A 23262-nucleotide genomic window follows, 5' to 3' on the forward strand; every position below is an offset into this window, starting at 1 on the left:
ACAGTTATTAGACACAGTACCATTGTATATATAGTGGTGTGTGTGTGTGTGTGTGTGTGTGTGTGTAAATAAAGCCTCAATAATATGTAAATTATTCTTTAAGGCTGAAAGAGTAAAAATTTCCATCTTAGCCTTACTTCCTTTCCATACAGAGGCACATTCCACATTCATTATCCAAAGCATATTTTCTTCTTAAAAAAAAAAAAGAATGGGGGGGGGGGAGAGACAAGAGAGAGAGAAAGAAAGAACTTCCCTGGTGGGAGGAATAATTAATTTGCACCCATATCTTTTCACATTCCTGAGCAGTTAAGAAGAGCAAATCTTCTTTCCTTCCTCTCTGCCTGTTCTCTCTCCCTTGCCGTCTCTCTCGCTCGCTCACTTTCTCTCTCTAATTTCCCCCAGCCATCTATTTGTGTGTGTGTGTGTGCGTGCGTGCGTGTGTGTCTGTGTTACTAATGAAGTTTGCAGACTTGTGTTTGTGTCCGTGAAGCTGCTTTTCCTACTGCCCGTTCTGCTTAGGGGCCAGTGGTGTGGCTCCCGCAGTCCTTGCGAGTCCCCAGCAAGCAGCGGCAGTAAGTCCGCGCTGCGCGTCATTTGCAGTCTGGAGAATGTTGATCACCTCGCTAATTACACCTCTCTCTCTTCTCTCTTTCTCTCTCCCCCCCCCCGCTCGCTCTCTCTCTCTCTCTCTCTCTCTCTCTCTCTCTCTCATTCCCAGAGTGCATATCGGGAATAGACACACAAAGACATGCGCACTCAACTTAATCAGCCATTTTTTTAAACAGGGCTAAAACGATAATAATTAGCAGAATAAAGACATATCGGATTTTCATTTCCTTTCCTCCTTTTCCCAACCCCTTCACAACCAAACAGCGAGACCGCGGTCGCCACTTGCTTTAACGACTCCCGGACCCCAAAGGACCGCTCCATGCCCCCACTTCTTGTTCATTTTTATTTTCACCCAATAAAGTTGGAGGATTATTTTTTTTATTATTATTTTTAATGAACCTTCTGTCGTTTACTTGGATGTGATCAGCTGTTAAGTAAATAAAGCAAAACAAAACAGAGAGGCGAAGATCCAGTAAGAACTGCGAGGGGAAATGGAAAGTAAGTTTTTTCTTTAACTTTTATTGAGTAGTTTGTGTTAAATTTAGGTCGAGTATCGATTATCTTTCCAAGCTGATCTTGCACAATCTTTGATATTTCGCTCTCGCTCTCTGCCTGCCTCTCTCTTTCTCTCTCTCTCTCTCTCTCTCTCACACACACACACAAACACACAAACGCACGCACGCACACACACACACACACACTCCCATCCCTTGAACCTCTCTATCTCTCCCTTTCTCACCCCCCCTTTTCTATCTCTTTTCTCATTTTTAGGTGATTCTTTAATGGGAGGAGGCTTCTCTTTTAAATTTCGGGAGGGTGGGGTTGGGGTATCCATTTTTTCCCCCAAATAGTAACTTTTGGATCAATTGAAGAATCTTTAACGTTTGGTAGAAGAAAATATTTTTATATTGTGTGTGTCTTTTTAAAATCGATCTGGGAAACGGGCTGATTTGAGCCACGGCACGGCTGTCAAAAGTCTTTGCCAGTTCCTTTTCCCTCTCTCTCTCCCCCCCCCCAACCCTTTTAACTCCTGATTCCGGAGCGCGATGTCTCTGGGGGAAGTTTGGGGTGCTTTGGGGGTCAGGGCTCGCATTTGGCTTTGGTGCTGGGGGGGGAAGTGCCGGTGGGACGGAGGGGCCCCCCGTCTCGGCGGGGGTGCGCGCGCGTGCTTTCGAGGTGGGGTGCTGGCATTTGCAGCAGCCGGGCTCGGCTCTTCGCCGTAGCAGGCAGCCAGAGAGACAAGCCCGCTAGAGGAGCGGCTGGTGGCTTTCCCGGGGCGCCAGTTTCTAGCGAGCGGCTTCCTGAAACTGACCGGACCAGGCTGCCAGGCTCGCCGGAGGGACTGCTCGGCTAGGGAAGATTCTTCCCTTTGTGAAAAGGCAGCCGGCGCCCTCCGTTGCTGGCTTCCGTGCCTTCCTCCCTTTCTCTCTCCCGCGTGAGGCTCCGGCGTTAGGTTATTTTAATCGGATTTGAGTCAAAGAAATACAATATAATATTATATTATATATATATATATCTATATATATTACAATCTTTTTCTGTGTCGTGCGGAGTGTGCGACGAGTACTTCTCTCGGTCTGTAATGCAGCGGCGCCGAGGCTGCTTTACGCGGATATACATCCCTTCGCGCGGCGGCGGCGGCGGCGGCGGCTGAGGCAGGCGCGTCTCGGCGTCCCCCGCCTGCCTTGCAGCCTTGCCCTCCGAGCCTGTAAACATGGGGATCGGAAACTTTGCGGCCCCGGTGGCCCCCCCCCCGCCCCTTCCCTCCTGCTCCCCAGCCGTACCCCTCGCCCCCCAAACAGACGTTGCTGTGTTCCTTTTGTTACCTGCCAGCTGGAGGGGGAGGGGGTCTCGGGGTCTTCGGCTGCTCGGGGCACTGGGCCCAGCCGAGAGAAGAGGCTCAGCCAGCCGGATTCAGCCTTCGCGCCGTCCCGAGGAGGCTTTTTCGCTTCCATTCAGTAAAACACACACCCTCCTCCTCCTCCTCCTCCTCCTGTTCTCCTCCTCCTCCTCTTCTTCCACCTTAGGTACCAAGGCATACATCGCAAACATTACAACCCCCCCCTCCCGCCCTCCCCACCACCACTACCACCAAAAAAAAAATATCAGTTCAACCAAAAGACAACTTGCCAGGCAGAAGATGGTGGATTTACATTGAGGCAGACCCCGCAGGGTCAGGCAGGAAGTCTGACTGTTCCTGTATCTGACAGTTGCATTTCCTCTCCTTCATTCTCATCGCCTTTTTCATATTATTATTAACCCTGTTCCATTTTAATCAAGGATCAGGTAGCTGGAAAAGAGAGAGAGAGAGAGAGAGAGAAAGGCAGAAGGAAAAAAAAATTAAAAGGGAGAGAGAGGAGGGTTGATGATTTTGAAGGTTGGATAAATCTCCCTTATATGTATATTTGAAATTTTGATTCCCCTTTGGAAGGATTTCCAGTGGCTGGATCCTTAAGAGCCGTGATTGAAGAGCAGATGATAGTTTATTCTGTCTTTGGGAGTTTGGTGGATGTCTAAGTGGATGGATGAAAGGAAGAGGTAGTGAGCAGCAGCCTTGGAAGCCCTGCCTGTTGTTGGTTAGGTTGAGGCAGACACTTGGCTGCGATTGGGAACACCACTGTGACATGGGCATCGATCGCTTCCATTGAGAGCAATGCAAAAACACAGCCTGGGTATGTAACACTCTCAGTGCCATCAACCCTTGTTTTACTTTCTATTTACTGACAAAGCTGACAGGGAGAAGGGACTTTGCTTTTGGAAAGCCAGAAAGGAAAGGGGAAAAATGGAAATACTACAAGTGAACAGGGCTGAAGGGTTAGAAAAGGGGGGGGGAGTGACTGTTTAAATATAATCATTTTGTTTCATACTTTGGACTTTGAAAGTTTCCTTTTTTGCAGTAAAATTTTAGAGAAAGAATACAACTGGAGCTCTCTCTGTGTCTCTCTCTTTCTCTGTCTCTCTCTCTTTCTCTCTCTCTCTCTCTCTCTCTCTCTCTCTCTCTCTCTCTGTGTGTGTGTGTGTGTGTGTGTAAAATAGTTGTGGGGAGGACTGTCTGCTTGTGGGGAGGACCGTGAGACAGTTTCAAACAGTGGGAAGGCATACCAAGATGAAAGATGGCTAGCCAGCTGTTTTAACCTTTTGCACCTGGCTTGAGTGCAGAGGCTCCCTCAGATTATTCAGTGAGCCTAGCTGAATATTCATACTCCAGGATCTATACTCTGTGGCTGTAGCATCCCATTGGCATTGCTTTGGGCTTTGAAGGCTTTCTAGAAGGCAAACATGTATTCAGTTTTCCTTCTTATGGGAATGAACATATAAGGTCAATTAAATAGAAGGCAATGGTCATAAATCTTCAAAAATGAAATCTATTCAAAGAACAAAGAAAGGTCAAATAAACCATCTGTATAAGTCACAGTAATAGTAGTGGTAGTACCTGCTTGGTAGGTTTAAGAATGATATTAGCTTGTTTTCTAAAAATGTAAGTGGTAAGAAAAAGTATGCATCCTTTGAATTTTTTAAAATAGATACAAGGTTGTACTTCTATAGCAAAATATTTTATTGTTCATCATCAGGGACTATGTAAAGAAGTGCTGAGAAAATCACTGTTTAATATTGCAGAATTTACTGCTTCCACTCTGACCATGAGCCTAAATTTACACAATGAAATTTGATTATCTCTAATAACAGTATTAGATCCTGCACTGGATGGATGAGAATTGAGGTGGTTTTGTTGATTGCAAGGGTTTAATGTTGCATTTCAGAATCTGATGTGGTTTAGCCTTCCTTCCATTAACTGGAAAACCCCTGAGGTTTTACAATTATTTCTTAAAGATAATACATTTAAGATTGCATTGGTAGGCTGGAGAAAAGTCATATAGGCAAGAAGGGAAGCCCTTAATAACTCTTGAGATTCAGACATGTTCAGCAGTTAGATTGGCTCTGACTTCAGCAAGGGTCGACAATGTGTCATTTCCATGAAGCCAAATTGCCCTCTGCCTATATGATATTAATGTGCAAATCAATATTTCAGGGATTAAATTTCCCTTCTTCATTTTTTATGGTTTCTACCTCAATAAGTCTCAAGTCTATTAGAAGAGGCTGGATGATTTAAAATCCTTCACTGCAGAATGGCTTGTTGTAGCCTTGTTTCACATACCATTTTGGGATTTTTGTTTTAAAAGACTAAAGGCATGGAAAAGAAGTTGATAGTCAATATAGGGACATGCGCAATACTGTAAAGCCTTTTTTCAATATAGAGATAATAAGGTATTGAATATATACATTTGTATGATATATTCATTTATATGATATATACATTGTACTGCTTTAAAAATATTGTGTTAATCCCTTATTGATTTATTCTGGAATCAATTGAGGCTCTTTGCTTGTTTGTGATTTGTTAGCATTCTGATGCTTTTTCCAATAGCATGCTTGGATTATTTTGCAGTGAATATTCTTTAGATCTTTGAAGACTGTCTAAAAATAAGATTTTAAGTGAATTAAGCTAAGTGATATAAAAAAGTCTGCTATTGTGCCTGAGTGATATTAGTTGTATCGTATTAATTAACAAAGGGACCTTTTAGTACGACATTAGCCTTTTAAAGTGGCTGTGCATTGGTGGTGTTGCATTAAAAGAGGTCTTTTGAATATTTATGATTAGATTGAAAAAGGATCAAGGAAGAAGCTATAGATGGGTGAAAATTTAGGTCACACACAAGGTTGCGACTTTATCACATTTTGGAAAGGCCCTTAGCTCTATCATTTTGATGGTATTTTATAGCTTCAGACCATCTGGGCTGAGTTCCGCACAGCTGCATGGATTTTGTCTGCGATAGAGCATTTTTTCCATTCGGTGTGAAATGTTCCTTCCTAAAAAAATGTATACCAGACTTACTTAATTTGATCTTTTAAAAGAAATACATATGAAAAAGGGACAAAAGACTCTTTAATCTCTGTAAGCTGTTTGCTTTTCTTCAAGCTTCCTGTCTGTTAGGTTTTGAAAAGTCATTTTTATTGAGGAGATGTTTCTGAGGTGTGACATTAAAATAATATATCGGGGTTTTTTAGAGGGAATATCTGATTCTTGCTCTTCTGCCTGACTGTCAAAACACGGTTAATCTACTCTTATTTACAATTAATCTCAATAAAATTAATCTTAACTGTGCAATAGTCAGTGGCTTAAAATATCTAATTATATTCAATTAACTGCTGTCATAGTAATTAACACTGCTTAATTGCTTCAGCATATATTTATGTAAAGCTCATTAGTTCCTGGTTGCTCTTTTTTTCCTGTCCTCATTCCTTTTTTATTGCTGTCATAGCATTGACATCAGTCTAGATTTGTGTGTGTATGTGTGTATGACAATTTCAAACTTGACATTGAATGAATCTGCAACCCTTTTATTTAGCAGAATGTTAAATATTTTAGTAAGCTTTGAAGCAAGATTGTAGTGACTGGGTAGCATTTTTTAAAATAAAATTTGACTTTGTGGATGGAAATAGGAAAAGTCAGGTTAAGCCCTGCATTTAGAAAAGAAGAGCTTTTCCTGCATCTGCCTTGGGGCTGTACCCACAAGGCATGGTTTCCTTCTTCCAGATAATTCAAAGGGTTAAAGTCTTGGCCCAGGTTCAAATTGAAAAATGCCCAGGGAAAGTGTGTGCTGAAGATGTACAGATTTCATATAATTAGTGCTTAATTATATTAACATATGCAAATTGTCAACTCCGGAGCTTGTTGAACTGGCATAGATCAGTCTGGGACAATTGCCGTATTGTCTGAGACAATAATGGATTTCAAGTTGGTTTGGGGAAACACATAACTAGCTATCTAATTTAACTCATACCATGGTGAAATTTCATTAGTCTCCATGGAGACTGGTTTAATTGTGCTGACTAATGTTCTGGGGTATAGAATGTCTTAAAAAGAAAATGCTGTTTGCCTAATCCACCTTACAATGACACTTGTTTGTACATGTTTCCTTTGTGTGATAATTTGCATATGCAAATAAATAGTTTCTCAGCCCCATTTGTCATGGCTGTTCATTACCCATGAAGAGGACATTGTTACTACGCTGTTACTGAGTCTCCCAAGACAGGATAGTGTCAACCAGTCCAGCTACATTCTTTCATAATTTGTTTCTGATTAATAGACCAGAGTGAGGCTCATTCTATTCAAGCCTCGGGAAAGAGAAGGTCAGTTCTGCCATAGAAAGGAGTTTCCGCAGCAACTAAAGCCCCCCCCCCTTTCTCCTCATCTCTCCCCTTTTCTTTCCTGGCTTAACAGAATCATATTTAAAATAATGCATTCTGGCTCTAAGGAGAATGTCCCCTATTAATCTCTGGTTTCCTCAAGCAAAAGATAGAAAAACAAAAGAGATTCAGGTTTTGGAATATTAATCCTGTTTTTGACAGAAAGGTAAACTGATATAATTGCTTTTCAGTGGAAGGAATGGGGGTTTATAGAAGTGTGAAAGCATCGGAAAGGATTAGCATTTTTTTGCATAATGAAAAGCTCTGCTGAATAGGGCACTGAATGGTTGACTGAATGACTAAGATGAAAGGAAGAGGAAAATGCAAGCTTCTCTTTCTCTCTCCTCTGCTCAGCTCACCCTAAAGTTATGTTTGTCCAAGACTTGAGAAAACAAGCAGAAGCTCAGATTTCAGCAACTTTATAAAAATGCCTTGAATTTTCATCATCAGGCTGATGAATATGTATGTAATGATGCAGCTAGAAGAGGATAGATCCAGGTTTGTATACCATAGAAATACTACAGGCTAATCAGGTATTGACTATTAGGTATTGAATCTGCTGTGTTTTGTGAGAAGAAGAGTTTTTTAAAAAAAAAAAATCAAGCAAGAAAAATAAATGGAGGTCAGGTAGTTTGAAGCTTTTGAATGTGCTATTCATAAGGTATAGTTTTAGCTCTTTTAATTGATGGTGTTTTATTTTGTTGGTGTTGAAAAAATAGACCTTGACCCTGTGAACTATGCAAGAGTAGAAAACATTTATTTCTAGTGTACAATAGTAACATTTACGAGTTTGATGCTACTATAGTGATAACACAAAATAGAATTTAAATAGAAATTTGAATGTAGTAAGTGTCATTGATGGCATGCTTTAGATTTCAGTTTTTAATATGTAAACACTGGGCTCATAAGTCATTACTAAATACCCAGTCCATACTCCTATCAAATTTAGTAATAAAATATCTATAGACTTAAACGGACCAGGAAGAGGCCTAAAGGTAGGAATGTAATTGGTTAGCTGTTGACAATGTGATCTGTGTGCCTAATTATATGCTCTCAACTGTAACTGAGACAGTTAAAATACATTTATTGTGTAAGACTATGAATGTCTACTAAAGTAAGCCCTATTGAATTCAATGGAATTTACTATCAAGCAAGGAGCTATAGAATTGCAGCATGAGCAGATGAAAATAACAATTGGTTCTATAAGGAAAGTCAGATGCAATATGGAGAAATAAAGATCTGTTTGCATGCCAAGTATCTTTTCTGCTTTTCAGGTTAGTGTAATTTTTTTTTAATGAAGCCATTACTGTATAGGGGAGGGAAATCATTTGAATCAGCCATGTACTAATTTGGTGTTTGTGTTTATTCATATAGTTTATACATATGTGTTTGCAATGTGAGTCTTGTATGCAGTTTGTATGGTAGGCTGTGCATATTGCAAAATAAATAAGTAAATATTTGTAAATGATTGGCAGTTGACAGCTCAGTAGGAAACTGTACGCAAAAAAGCTAGTTATGTGAGTCATTAAAGTGTGATATTGTAGATTGATGCCAGATATTTTTTATAACTTTGCAAATTTGTATTTGTTCATACATATCCTTCAAAATAATAGTGAATTTTATATATACTATAAAAGATCTATAATACAAAAAAGAAAAGCTATGAAAAACTTGGAAAAAGTTAAATTTGCTAGTGTAAAACCAAATGAATTTATTTTTTAAAGTAAGCAACATGTGTTCTAAGTTGCATTTTTAAACCACGCATAACTGAATAATGCATGGATTAATGTTAGTTTATATGACTTGTATTGTGTAAAACAAGCGGAAACCTAAGCTGCAGTCTGTGTATGCTTAGGTAGAGAGTCAGACTGTATCTATATTTAGATAAGTCTATTTAAAACAGTGATAATTTGTTGCATGACATTTTTGTTCTAGATTGGTGTTCTAGATTTGACAGCTTGTGATTTAGGATGTTGTTACACATGGATTTCTGTTATTGTGTAAGAATTCTACTATGAAAATCTGAGGAAATGGTCCTGATGACCAGATTCTTACTATGCTTCGATTTATAGTCTTTCTGATTTAACAACTGAATGGGAATTGAGGCTGTATAAACCATATAACCTGGCAAAGTTTCATAGCCTTACAGAAGATAAATGCCCACTTCTTTTGAATACAGAAACAGATTTAGTATATGCCCATTACTATGGATGTAGGTCTTGTTTAATTGGCATGTTCTCTGATTTTGTAATTCTAGTGTTCTCATAAGTCCTTTTTTGTTTCTCCTTTGTTATAAGTTTGCTATTCTAAATGTTTGGAATGCTATGAACAGTTTAGTGGAAGTTTTTAAAAAAGGTTAGAATTCTATTTAGGAATGGCTGGTTTCAATTTTATGAGTGAAATAATGTTACCATTTTAAGGTATTTTTATAATATGCATGGAGTCCCAAAGATGTTGTAACAAGAAAAACAATTTAAAGTATGGTGTCTGAGTTAAAGTGCCTAGAAGTTGTCTGAAAGTTACTTCTTTTTTTTTTAAACAAATTATATTTGTAGCATTGATCTGATTGGACTGTATAAACTTCCATGAATACAGGTCAATACTGTAAGTATTATAGGCTTAGACTGAAGCACGTGACAGTTTCTAAGAGGCAATTGCCTTATCTAACAGACCAGACACAGGAGAAACCAATTTTTATAGTAAAAATCTTGATATTTTTTTTAAAATAAAACAATAAAGATTTACTTCCATTATAAACATCTTGTAGGAAAGATATTATCAAAGAATCAAGTCATATATTTTGTTTGAGTATGGTTTGAATTAAAGCTAAGTGACATTTTAATTGGCTTTTTCTTTTAGTATAGTAAAACGTTGATACAGTCAACATGGTTCACTTTTTGCTTATGAATGAAAAATGGAGGGAAAAAAGCTCATGATGTACATGTAGCTAAGTGATTAATATTAATATTTTATTTTGAAATTTGATGACTAAATGCACTTGACATAAAACATTATGTTTTGTATTTGGAACATCAGGAAAAGGGACAAAAACAAGGAACACCGGAAAAATATATTTCAACAATGGAGCATTAGCTCAATTTAAAAAATGGAACAGGATTAGCAAGTGTACAGTGAAAATTTATTTATATCACCAATGTGCCATCCTTTACCATATTTTCAGATTCCCATTCCTAATCTCATGCCTCTGAGTTTGATGCTGGTAGATTGCTACAGTATGCTGTCTGTTGTCTAGGACCTGCAAGACTTAATCTCCTCATAAGTCTCTTCTTGACAAACAGTTCTGCATAGAGCAATGTTAAACCCTGTTAAACCCTGTTTAACATTGGAGGGTTTAAATTAAAAGTTTCAGGAACAACTGCAAGATTTATGGAGCCTGAATATGAAGTGCAGCCTGCAAAAATGGTTCTTCAGTGATTCAAAATGTTGCCCTCTACCTTTTTTCTTGCTTATCTTCCTGGTCTTATATATTGGGTTGCAGATTAAAATAGGGACTTTCCATTGGTCTGCATGCCAGTAAGTAGCCATTAAAAAACACCACCAACATCCCTCCCCCACTCCAACACACACACATGGTTCTGTTTGGGTTTGATTTAGTGGATTTGTACAACTTGTTCATTGCTAGAAAAACCAATTTTGGTTCATTTGAATAGTTCAAGATGTAATGGCAGTGCTGGGAAACGTAGTCAGTTTTTAGATTCTGACATGGTTTGGTTATTTGTTTAATATATTAGATCAATGTACATATTATACCATTGTTGAAACAGTTTTGTCACATAGATGGCAGCAGTAGAATGTATTTGTAAAACAAGACAAAGAGTTCTATCATTTGGGGATATGTTCATATTTTACCCTCATTATTCATTATTAATTTATGTCTGAAAAACATAATATGCATGCATAAGTAACAATATAATAATAAAGCAATAATATCCATACTATATAGAAAATTATTTCCTATAGACTTAAAAATGTAAACACTAAACATACACATCAACATTTGCTTACTTTAAATCTATGCCATTACATCAGTTGGGGAACCTTGTTCTAGTTAAAAACAAATTTAAGATAAAAAATCATTGTAAGCAAAACATTTTGCATTATTAACTAGGATCTAAACTATTTTTGGTGACTTCAATGCTAGTTCATACTTGTGACCCTAGTAAAATTAGCTTGTAATGGTTTTAAAGTTTAAGAAAAATATATATGAGAGAACTGTACCCATTTCAGTTTGGCAATCCTGATTACTCTGAAATTCAAAAGACCTGCCCCAGACAAAATCTGTCAGTCTCAGCCTATGCTGTTACCTGCTTCAAGACTTCAAAGCAGAAATTTCCTGTTTAAGTTAAAGGTAAAGATACAAAAAAAAATCTCAGAACATTAGAGAAAACCAAACTTTACCAGAAGTTTTCCAGAACTGTTCTGTTGAGTACTAAATTTAGGTGAAAGTGCAGTATAATTTTCATTGTGACTGACCTTTCACCTTTTCCTTTTTTAAAAATAGTGTCATGGCTTTTTTTCCAAGTTCAATTATATTCCAAGGATTGTTTTATCTATTCAGTTTTGATCCTGTTACTCTTATTTTTCCATTATCCACTGAATTGGAACTTCCTAATTTAGATAAGTATTTAATTGTCTAGTCCGCCTACCGTGACTGAAAAAAAGTAAAAATATTATAGTAGAATATATAGTTTGATCTGCCATAGTAGTTGCAACTTTCCTTATATTTCCTTGATATGCACTATTCAGTTTCTCATTGGCCCAAATCCTGTTAATGTTTTCAAAATAACAGGACTGATGAAACTGTTTTCATACAAAGAACCATTTGGGAAGTAATTATGATAACATTAAATTTTGTTGTTTATTTCCCATACTGTAACCAACTCAATAGCTTAAGATGTATAACATCAAATGCAAAGTATTGCTTCTTTATAAAGTTGCACCTTAATCAAAATGTATTTTTAAATGCTGCATTGTCAACATCATAAGGTGGATAAAAACGTTTTCTAGCCATCATAGTGTACATTATAATTACCTTTAACATGTTAGCATTGTACCAACTAATTATTTAAAAGAAAACCTCTCTGAAGATTTTACATTAGAGATTTTAAATATAGAAATATTATTAAGAAGGACAAATCATGGTTTCCAGTAACATTCTTATCCAGATATTACAGGAATCACATTATTTTAAACTGATCTAGATGGTAAATAATATGCCATTATTTGTTAATTGTAGGAGGTAAAAGAATACTTTTTGCTGAAAAGACTTCAAGAGGGAAAAATTGTAATATTTGCTTTATACTTGGCATTTCACATGGGACAAGCTAATATCATAGATAATACTACACAAGTTATTTGGATTACAAAAATAATGGGGCAAATCAGTTCTCTTCTAAAAAAAAAGAAGGATGCAGATTAAGAACTATTAAGATTTGCCAGGATGGCTAGTCCTACCAGTCTATTTAAGTGAACACTGTCAACAGGAAAATCACGAGTGACACTTAAAGTAGCTTACCTCTGATTTATACACAAACCTCACATGAGCACTTGGCTTTGTTCTTGCTCTGGTGAGGGGAGCTGATTCCAATAAGGACAGGAATAAAAAGCTCCTTGCATGGTCTAGAAGTGAATAGCACTTTACCTCAAAGCATGACCCCTATTCCCAAGATCTGTTGTGCTACAGTTGACTCTGCCTTTATGTTTATTCTCAGATGAATTGCTTGGAAAAGTTACAAATAATATACCTTGCAAAGCTTCTAGATTCAGTGACAACTGTGTAAGTGGAACTTAGGTTCTTTAGCTGTTAGGGAACAATTCTCCTGTTCAGAATGCACCCAATTATTTTCTTTCAAAATAGTTTAGGTCAAACACTGCTATTGTAGATTAGAATAACGAACTGGTTTCACTAGCACCGAAATGAAAAGCCTTTCTGGTATAAAATGCAGATGCATGTTAAGAAAAGATAACTTGAGTCATTTTAAGAGACAGAAACTGGTTTCCAAATTTATTAGTTACGCTCGTTTCCCTTTATTTATGTTTCTCAAAGAGAGAGCAAGAGAGAGAGAGAGAGAGAGAGAGACAGAAAGAGAGAGAGAAAGAGAGAACATTTGCAATCTACCAAGGGGGATGGGACCTTTAGAAAACTTTCAAATGGCATGTTTGCAGTAGGGCAGAGGTTGAGTACAGTTACTTAAGTCCCTTGAGACACATTTAGTTAATGGTAGTCATGTTCTGATCCTTTCCAAATCTGCTCCTTTTTATTTAGTGGTGTTTATTTGTGGTTACTTAAGGTTTTGATGCTTTAAAACTCAGCTGCATTTTCACAACAAATTAAACAAGAAGAATCATACTGGAAGATAGTGATGAGAGTTAATGATATGTCTTTAGATAAAGTAGTACTTGTGTGCAATCTGATCACAGCTATCAGCTCATTTGTCATGGCTGAAGTGAAAATGTCAGGACCAATGAGCGCATGAGTGCTGAAGGGGGTGAAAGTGCTTTTGGAGACACTTTTGTGCTGGGAGTGGGCCATAGCTTAAATGCAGCTCTGGGGAAATGCTTGGATTAGCTAACTCTGTGCACAAAGCCAGAGCAGAGCAAAAAACGTTTGGAAAATGTAATTTGTTTGGTGGGGGTGAAGTTGAAGTCCATTTTGATCATAATGCTCTAAGATGGAGAGAAATAATTGTAAAATAATGAGAGGCTTTGTATGTCATAATGGAAATTTGTACATGTTCCATTACAAATTTATTCAGCATTGCAACCTGTTTAAGCTGCTATTTTATTTGACATTAGTCTACCATTAGTCTACCATAGTGAAAGACATCATCTGTTTGAATCGTAAAAAATGGTAAAATGCTGAATTTTTAGCATTTATTTGTTAATTACATGCATATATCTGGAGGAGTAATCTAATCATCAGAACTAAATTATGGATTTTCCTCTAGAGCAGTGGCCAGTTACTTAAGGTTATAGACTATTTCACTCTAAGAATTTTAATTTATATATTTTACATATTGTAGCTCTTTTTGTTTGCACTAGAAATGACCTTTCATCAAGTTTCAATAAGTAAATCGCTGATCACTTCCAGTGGTCACTTTAAGAAACAGTAGGCATATCCATCTACTTCCTCTCATAATAAGAAAAGGAATGAGGAAATGCAGATCATTTGTACTATTTTGGTAAAGTTTGAAGCAACTCTCCATACAAACTTTTTGCAGACTCTTGATCTGTATGTCAGATTTTAAAGCTGAATAGAATGATGATTATGTGCTTGCAGTAGTACAGAATAATGTTCTGAGGCTATACTATTTTGCTTCATATTTGAAACACAAAGATTCACTATTTATGAGCATGCAGCTATGCAGCTCTTAAGTGTGTATTTTCCTCTAGAGCAGTGGCCAGTTACTTAAGGTTATAGACAGTTTCACTGTAAATGACTGTCCTGCTGTAACAATGGAATTATAACCACCTGAAATACATAGCTAGTAGTTACATTGTAATTTATTTGTTAAAAAGGAAATGTCACTTTTTAGAACAGACTTTTGTGATTTAAAGTGAGTATAATATGTGAGTAATTCAACTCATATATTTGCCAAAGCTGAGTTTTAAAAAATTCGGGCAAATCGTGACTAGATAGCATTACTTTCATTGACATCAAACCTAATACTGACTTGTCTATTAAAGATTATTTCTTCCTCTCTAAATTGTCTAGCATTCAGGGTTTATTGTTACAAATTGCAATAGTCATCTTGCCTCACTCTGCTTGTTAGAGTAATTATAATTAGACTTAGATATCGGAGCAATGTGTATTTTCTTATTCAAAAGTGTTTCTGCTAACTTCCAATAGGTGGCACTAATCAGTAACTTAGACCAAAGAGAATACTAGCTAAAACAGTGATATTTATTTACTTATTGAAAACATTTTGTCTCTCCAGAGCATTAACAGTAGCACATTTTCTGGGACACTTTGAAAAGAATGTAAAAAGAACTGTACAGATAATATCAAAGGCCTATTTAATCCCACATCTTGTTTCCTCAGTGGCCAAGAAGATGCTTGTAGGAAGTTTACCAGCAGACGCACTAAAATTCCTTGCTAGTGTTCTCCATAACTAATACATACTGGTATTTATCACAGCATTCTTCCATTAAAGCCATTCAAGTGGGGACCAGAAATACACCTTGCAGTAAATAGCAAATACTTATTTGATTCTTCTCTGAAGAAGCAGTTTTTCACTTGCTCTGTATTGTTTTACAACTACTGAGTTTTATGGAACCATCTTGGGTTCTATTAGTATAAAATTATAAATAAAACCTTTTCATATTAATTTTCAGCACATGTTGCTCATATGATTGTACTATCACCTAGAGCAGGGGCTTCAGATTTGGCCCTTTTATGACTTGTGGACTTCAACTCCCAGAATTCCTCAGCCAGCAGTGGCTGAGGAATTCTGAGAATTGAAGTCCACAAGTCATAAAAGGGCCAGGTTTGAAGATCCCTGACCTAGGGGTTTTTTTCAGAGCTAAAACTCTTGAACAGTTGTAACTTTCCACCAGAATGGAGTTGTACCAGGGCCTTAAATGTGTTCTGCCTCTCATTTTCTCTTTTTGAGCTGTTTTGAGGAGAACAGGATGTATTATAGTAAGTGTGTTTGCACCATATACATGTGCCTTAGAATAGACCATTTTATTTTTTAATCCTTTTTCTGTTTATTGCTAACATGGTATTTGCCCTTTTAGCAGCAGTACCAACTGCTTCATGCATCTAAACTGATATGTACATTGAACCACTTAATTGACATGATGCCCCATACGTCATGGTCAGCTAGCTTCAATTTTGTCACAAAATATAAGTAAAGGCCTACATGAAAATTTTTAAAGTCCTGGACTAGGGCTGGGAAAGACCCAGATTATAGTTTATTTCTGCTAGGAATTTGTGTGACTTTCTCAGAGGTCTTATTACTTATCCCCACCTTTCTCAAGGGATTGTTATCAGGATACAACTAGAGGAGGAAAATTTATGCCAGGCTCTTTGATTTCCTGGATGAAATACAGAAAATGTGAAACAAAGATGTAAGGTAGATGCTTCACTTCAAAGGGTAGTACTTCATATATGCTTACATTCAATGGATTTTGTCCGTGGAATTTTTGTTCTCTAAATCCCAGAGAGGCTTTTGACCTCTTAAGTATCCTAAAAAATGGTTGCTTGCAGATGGCCATCTCATTTCTACTAGTTGATGAATAGTTTAAATATTGGTCCCGATATAGCTTTTTATAGAATCTCATTCCCAAATCAATCAACTGGAAGAATCAACTGTTAATACTTACACACTGCTGCTTGTTTTTCAGCAAATTATTGATCATACTGGGATCTTTCATTTTGTTCTATACACGAGAAAGTTATGCATCAATCTTTATTAGAAACTTTGTCAAAAAACCTTCTTGATTTTCTCTTAAATGGATCCCCATGATAAAACATAAGTTGTTTAGAGGTTACATCTAGATAAATATCCTCATAAATTCTTGAATATGTATCTTTAATGAGGTTTTATACCAAGTATGTCTCCTGATTAGTGTTTGGCATACAGGCAACCATCTCAAAAATTCCTTTCCATAATAGAATAGATGCAATTATCTCAATGGGTACGTTTTGGACACTCTTCAAGCAACTATAGCAATCCAGTGAGGAAGTTGGTCTATTCAGTTCTTTGTGAGTTACAAAGACTATCATAACTGACTTATTTTTATTGTCAGTTACATAACAGAAGATGCTATTTGGATTGAATAAGTCTAAAACATTTTGAACTATTCCTGTTTATCAAAGACAATTGTCCTAATGTTGGCTTCCTGTCCCAGTGTTGTAATGTTTCTTCTCCATATAGTATATACAAGCTAAAAGAAGTAAGGTATCGCTGAAATAAGGTTTCAGACATTGGTTTCACCTCTACTCTCCACAGTATGAAAAAGAGGCAACTGAAAGATTGAAATGGCAGAATAATTTGCATCCAATTTTAAATTTTAAATAAAATGGCCCCAAACATTTGTTTTAAATTTCAAGCATTTGCCAACTTGTTTATATGTCATTTTGAAAGGCATCAGCAAGTGTTTTATTTGATCTTACTACAACTTTCCTTTGTTGCAAGCCAGCAGTTAATTTTCTTCTCTTTCATGAAGAGTAAATTCCTCTATTACAGATAACATAGTTGTATACTGGTAGTGTGTTTTTATTGTTGAATTCTATTGATTTACAGTGCTAACATGAAATATCTGACACCTGTTTCCTGTTCTTTGAATATGTGTACTGTAGTCAAAGAGGGCTGATAAGGTTCCCCTTCCCCACCAGACATTGAGCTATTTTAAATGTATAATTATTGTTGCATGTCATTTGATAGTTACACTAATTGCTGCCAACCATTGTCTGTTTGCACTTAATGCTGAAACCTGATCAACATCCTGCTTTGGTTGATGTTTGGTGGTAAACTTTAATTAACTCTTATTGCATTGAAGAAGAGCTCAGCTTCAGTGCTAACTAATCATTTACCTTCATTACATCCTGACAGCTCCACTTGTTCCTGGTCTTAATAGATACACTAGTCAGTAAATAAACCTCCAAGTCTTCATGCCTTGAAGTTGTTTCACATTGATATTTTGTTGTTTAAAGTTCAAAGATGATAAGTGAAAAAAACCTACTTTAGTTGGTTCTATATGGGTGGGGAGGCAGACATCAGTCCAACATGGCTTTTTTCATATCAGGTAATTTTGTTTGAATGGTAGCTGTAGATTGAAGATAACATTACTCTTTCACCATGCTTTCTGTCCTAATGCATGCATCTTTCGAATCAATGCAATTAAGCCTGTCTTAATGTTGAAATTCTTATACTTATTTTTTACTGAAATAGTTCTCCTGTAAGGATATTAAACCTTAGTAATCAAGTTACTGGCAGATCATGTAAAATTCAACTTAAAATAGCTGGCTACTTGATTTTAATTTGACATCAGGTTTGTTTGTAAAGGAATAATGTGTAGTTAAACCAAAGAGCTTATGATTGTGGCTGATATATGTTTGTTTACAATAAAAACTAATTAAAGTTTATACATTTTAAAGCATAAAAGTTAATTATTGAATTGCTCACTTCACTTATGCAGACAAGTCAAATTAACTTGCATTGAAAAAAATAATGAAAGGCCCTATTTGATAAAAACAGAAGTCCCAGCTGATTTTGCACTAGCCAAACAAAATTTGGCAGATTACTCAAGAACAATATTAATGACTATGTTATGTTTAAAATAATTCTATGTCCAAACTAGATGTTTAGGATGAAATCATATCAAATCATGAAGTCCACTGCATGGCTGGATATATTTTATTGAAACCAATCCAATTGAAAATAACTCCCATTTCTATATATGCTGTCAGTCATGGACTGGACTGGTCTTAAGTACAGCATTTCCACAGCCTTAAGTAGCATTGTATCTTTCATTTTATACTATGTATAACTGAATATCCATTATATTTTCTCATTTACTGCTTTATGTTTATCTAGTATTACAGTACAGTTAAATAAGTAAGAATTGTATGGGTTACTAACTAGGTCCATTGATTACTTTCTAGAAGAAATATAGCAACTAACTTAAGAACTTGTAATCACTAATTTAAAATTCAATGTTTCCAATAGTTTTATTGGAAACTTGCCTGTATCTAATCCTTGGTGTGAATTATCAAATTAAAACTCTACAGTAAATGTATTCTGTAGGGTAATTCTAGCACAGCAGTATTTATAACATTATAAAATGTGTCAGTAGCCTATTTCAAAACATGAGATTATAGGAAAACATCTGGTCTCTTACATTTACACTTTTTGAGTTCATTAAATTTTCAAAAGCAGTCTCACAAAATTAAAGATGATTTACTTGATTGGTACTATCTAAAAATAGTAGATTTGGTAATTTGAACATCCATGAAAGCAGAATAATGTATTTTTAAGAGGAAAATCTTTTTCATGAAGGAATTTTTCAAATTTAAGGGTTCAGGTCTTTCATTTTGTGCATACAAAATTTGAATTTTTAAATCCAATACAGATTTTGGGATGAAAAGGAAAGCATGAAGTTCTTTTCAGATGGAGCTTGTAAAATGACTATAATTTACATAACCTTTCACAAAGTATGTTGTGTGCATTACAATACAGGACTTGATTGATTTGTAGATTAATATTTATACAGCAAAGGAAAATCAAAGGGATTAAGCAGTCATCATTGTAACCCTAATCCTACTTTGCATAGATAAGACAAAGGATTACTGTTTAAATTTTACTGGGTCACTGCTGTTCAGATGCACCTTTCTGTAAAAGAAAGACAAGAGAAATGTTGCTTTTTTATTTATCCAGTGTTTTCCTGATTCCACAATTTAAGCTACAGACTAAGGTAGTTACTTTGTAATTAAATACTGCTGGCTGGATTAATGCTGAAGTAATGCCAGAAAAAGGCTTGTTGATTGCTATTTTTTTAAAAAAATAATAACAAACATGATCAAGTCAGATGATTACAAAATTTAATCTAAAGATCAAACAGAAAAAAAGAGAACTATACATTGTCATATTTGTTATACAGATTGCGTCTGAAAAGAAACCATTTTTTTTAGTGGAAAACTGCTGATCTTCATCCAGAGGAATGAAGGTGAACTGGTTTCACTGAGACAGCTAGGAACAATATAAAAGAATTAAACAATATTTCAATTGTTTAATTTAAATTAAAAGTAACGGACAGCAATCTGGCTATCACTGAATCTTTCATATATAAAACAAGGAAACAACCATTTCAAAGACATGTAAAAGCTGATCTGTCACATGACATTTCAAAATAATGGTGATAGTTTTTCAAACAAAATCTGAACCCATAGCCTTTGAAGATGATAAAATAAAAAGAAATGAAACAATATTGTGATTCCACAGTCAGTCAAGTATGTGATTTGCAAACTTTTCTGGTTTTCTTTTTAAAGTGATGCTTTAAGTACACAATATATTTGGTTACATCCTTTTATTCAAACTTAATTACTTTCTCCCCTTTGTCGTGACATGGGTGGAAAGTTTTTGCCGTGTCAGGAGAGGTCGTCACACATTCTTTTGCAGTTCTCTTCATTAATTCCTCCTTGCAGAAGCATTTTCTGTCGTGCTGGGAAGGTAGAAGGGTGTAATAGAAGAGCTCTGAAACATCAGCAGGAAGCTCTAAGCTGGTTAATGCAGTATAATTGTCTGGACATAGACTGGTCTTTGTTTGTGTCGTTCACTTCGAATCAGCTGTAATTAACTCCAGAGTGTTTCCAGATTGCCAGCAAAGAAAAATTACAGCTTTTCTGTTTTAAATTGGAAAGCTCACAAAGACATTAACTATGCATATTGCTTTTACTTTGATATAATTCTCGTCATAAAGGGAGCAGAGAAGGTTATTTGGCACCCATTGCCCAACTCTGATCTTTCAAGTCATGCTGTCGTAAAGCTGTTTGATAGGGTCTCTTAGTGTGTCATGGCTTTTATACGGATCTCTCTCCAAGAAAGTGTCTTCTTTGCATCCTTCATCTACCATATTATGTTGGGGCTGTTTCAATAACTTTGATTTTTCGGAGCTTTAGTTCATGTGCTGGCAGTAGGTTCTAGATAGATATAAAAGTTCATACAGGCAACCAGGCTTGAATTTGTTACAGAAGGAGCATATTCAGTTTTGCCAATCTTGGTTTCTGTATTGTTACAAAGACCTATATCTCAGTTTGATTATGCTTTCAATTCTGCTTAGATTTTAAACCTCATGCTTTGGTTCAGGTAGTTTGGAAATTCTAAATCCCAATATTTGAAGGGGAAAAACAAGTCAGATTTTAAATCTGCTTCACTTGTGATCAGCCAGTTGCCTGCCACACCCAGAGTAAAGGTAAAATGAGTAGCGCTTTATAATTACAGATTCCAGTATGGTTTAAAATGAGGGGACTGAATGAGCAAGCCTCTAACTAATGCATCTAATAATACAGCGCTGTACACAAAAGATCTGTCAGCAACTGATGCAAAAAAGTCTAACCAAAATCTCTCTTCCTCCCCTTTTCTTCTGAATTTAACAATAAGGAATTTAAGCCTCAATGTGGCTTTAGCAACCAAAGAAAAGAAGCTCTTGGTGTCTGCATAATACCACTTTGATGGATTTTTTCATCAGCTCTCTGTACGTGGTAACAAATAAACAAGCATAATTATACTTGTGAAGGCCTATTCATTGCTTTGTCAGGATTAGATATATGTGCAGTTTTCACACTGAGCCTCTCTTTTGTCTTTGCCTAACTCACTATGACATATTGATAGAGGATTTGGGATAGGGAAAAGGCCACAGCAGAGACAGTGATGACCTTTTGGAAACTTGATATAATTCAAGGATTTTTATTTATTTTCTTTTTTCTTTCTTTCTTTCTTTTTTTAAAGATCTGTACCTTGTTCCCAAATGTAAGTGGGCAACTTTTAACCCATTTTTAGCAGAGTAAATAAAGAATCAAAGTGAACTGAGATGTCTAAAGAGCAGATGGGAACAAAAACAATAGAGTAAAAAGTGTCTTGCTCTTCGTTCCCAGCACTTTGCACTATGGCTAACCTAGCATTCCGTTCCCATTATTCTCTCCTCTTGATCAGATCACGTTCTTTTTAATCATTTCACAAACAGTGTCTCACTGAACCATAGAAGAGGGTTGGGACAATATCAATTAAAAAAACAGAGGTAAAAGTGGCATTTCTGATTCTTAGCTCTAATGGGAACTGCACTCTAAATGCAGGGGAATTCTTCTATTGTTCAGAAAAGCAGCCCCCCACCCTCCTTTCATTAGCAAAGCTGGCTGTAGGTGGGTTTTATAATTTGACTGAGCAGAGTTTAGAGAACAGTTTTTATCCAGGAGCAATACAGAGCTTAGTAACAACTTTTCAGTGCATTGTCCATGTTTTTCTAATAGAAAAGGAGTTAGATCATCAAAGTCGTTGGCCTTCCAAACTGCTGATAGAATTTACTATACTAAGCAGGTTAGCAGGTATGTATTCAGCTGCTTACTCTTAACATAAGATTTTCTTTTTTTCCTTTTTGGGTGATTTTGAACCTTGCAAGAAAACAGAAACATTTATTAACAAACAATTGAAACTAAGTTGTGAAAGTTAGTTGTATGATACAGTATTCCACTTTATACTGTAATATGGAGATAAAAAACATATATGGATTAGTAGAAATCATTGCATTGTGTACATACATTAATTGCAGCCTTAAAAGATGTCTGATTTTTTAAAAAAAAAAGTTTCCTTCCTTTATACTGATAGTGTATACTTGGAAAAGGACATATCTTTTCTAGCATTTCATGCATTATATTCATTCTAATAACTAATGTTCCTTAAAGATACATTGCATTGTATCTCTGGAAACAGCTAAGGTATAAAAGATATATATTATAAGTGATGTTTACCATGCTAACTCTTTCAAAGTTTCAAAATCCTTTATATCAACTAAAATCATGTATTCTTATTGAAAAATTTGATCATAAAGTTTGGAATTCAACTGGCATAGAAATTATTTAAAATTATTTAAAACTGACTAAACATGGATGGACATTTTACATATATATTCCAGATTACTTTGATAAATCTTGAGGTTATTTGCATGTATTTTTAGTGAGAGGTAATACCTGCCCTTCTGTAAATTCATCAAGAAGAGATGAGGCTGAAAGATTGCTCACTGTTTAGGGTGCACACGAGACAGTGCAGACATTTTGGTGTATTTGTCTACAATTATTTGTTACTTCTAAGTCCCAACTGAATATGTTTTGTGCATTTGAGTACTTTATACATTGCTGAATAATACTATGACACAGATTTAAGTTCAAGTATATGAGGGCTCCTGGGTGCTCTCTGAGCTTGGTTGTTTTCCTGCAGACATTTCATTATCCAAACTAGATATCATCAGGGTTAAATGATTGGCACTGATGATGTTACCTAGTTTGGGTAATGAAACATCTGCAAGAAAACAATCAAGCTCAGAGAGCACCAAGGAACTCTTCCTTTCAACCCTGACTACAAATATTCCCCTTTATACATTCAAGTACATCTCTCTCAAACTTAATTCCAACGTTCCTACAATTAATTTTTAGCTCTAAGCATAAATTTTGTGGGTTTTTAAAAACTAATTAATTATAGCATGATAGCAGTCCTTATTTGTCTTTGTGTATACATATGTACATGATTGTCTTAATACTTTATTCACATTTCAGTCCAGTTGAACTGTTAAGTGTAAAAAAAAATCAATATTTGCTTCTGATCTAGTACTTGCAAGTTGAACAGGAAGAAATAGTGATTTTTAACACCTAGATGGAAATTTGGTTGT

The 23262-nt window shown here is 35.9% G+C and overlaps 1 protein-coding gene across 1 annotated transcript in view; it reads left to right on the forward strand.

The window, feature by feature from the left end:
- Positions 1–827: 827 nt before the first annotated feature.
- The window catches only part of ZFHX4 (zinc finger homeobox 4), a 208139-nt gene continuing 185704 nt past the window's right edge, over positions 828–23262 (forward strand). The window contains exon 1 of the mRNA XM_081323510.1: positions 828–1107. The gene's annotated coding sequence lies outside the window, so the exon portion shown is untranslated. The remainder of the gene's footprint in view (positions 1108–23262) is intronic.

Source organism: Vipera berus (assembly GCF_964194415.1).
Source record: "Vipera berus genome assembly, chromosome: 3".
NCBI lineage: Eukaryota > Metazoa > Chordata > Lepidosauria > Squamata > Viperidae > Vipera > Vipera berus.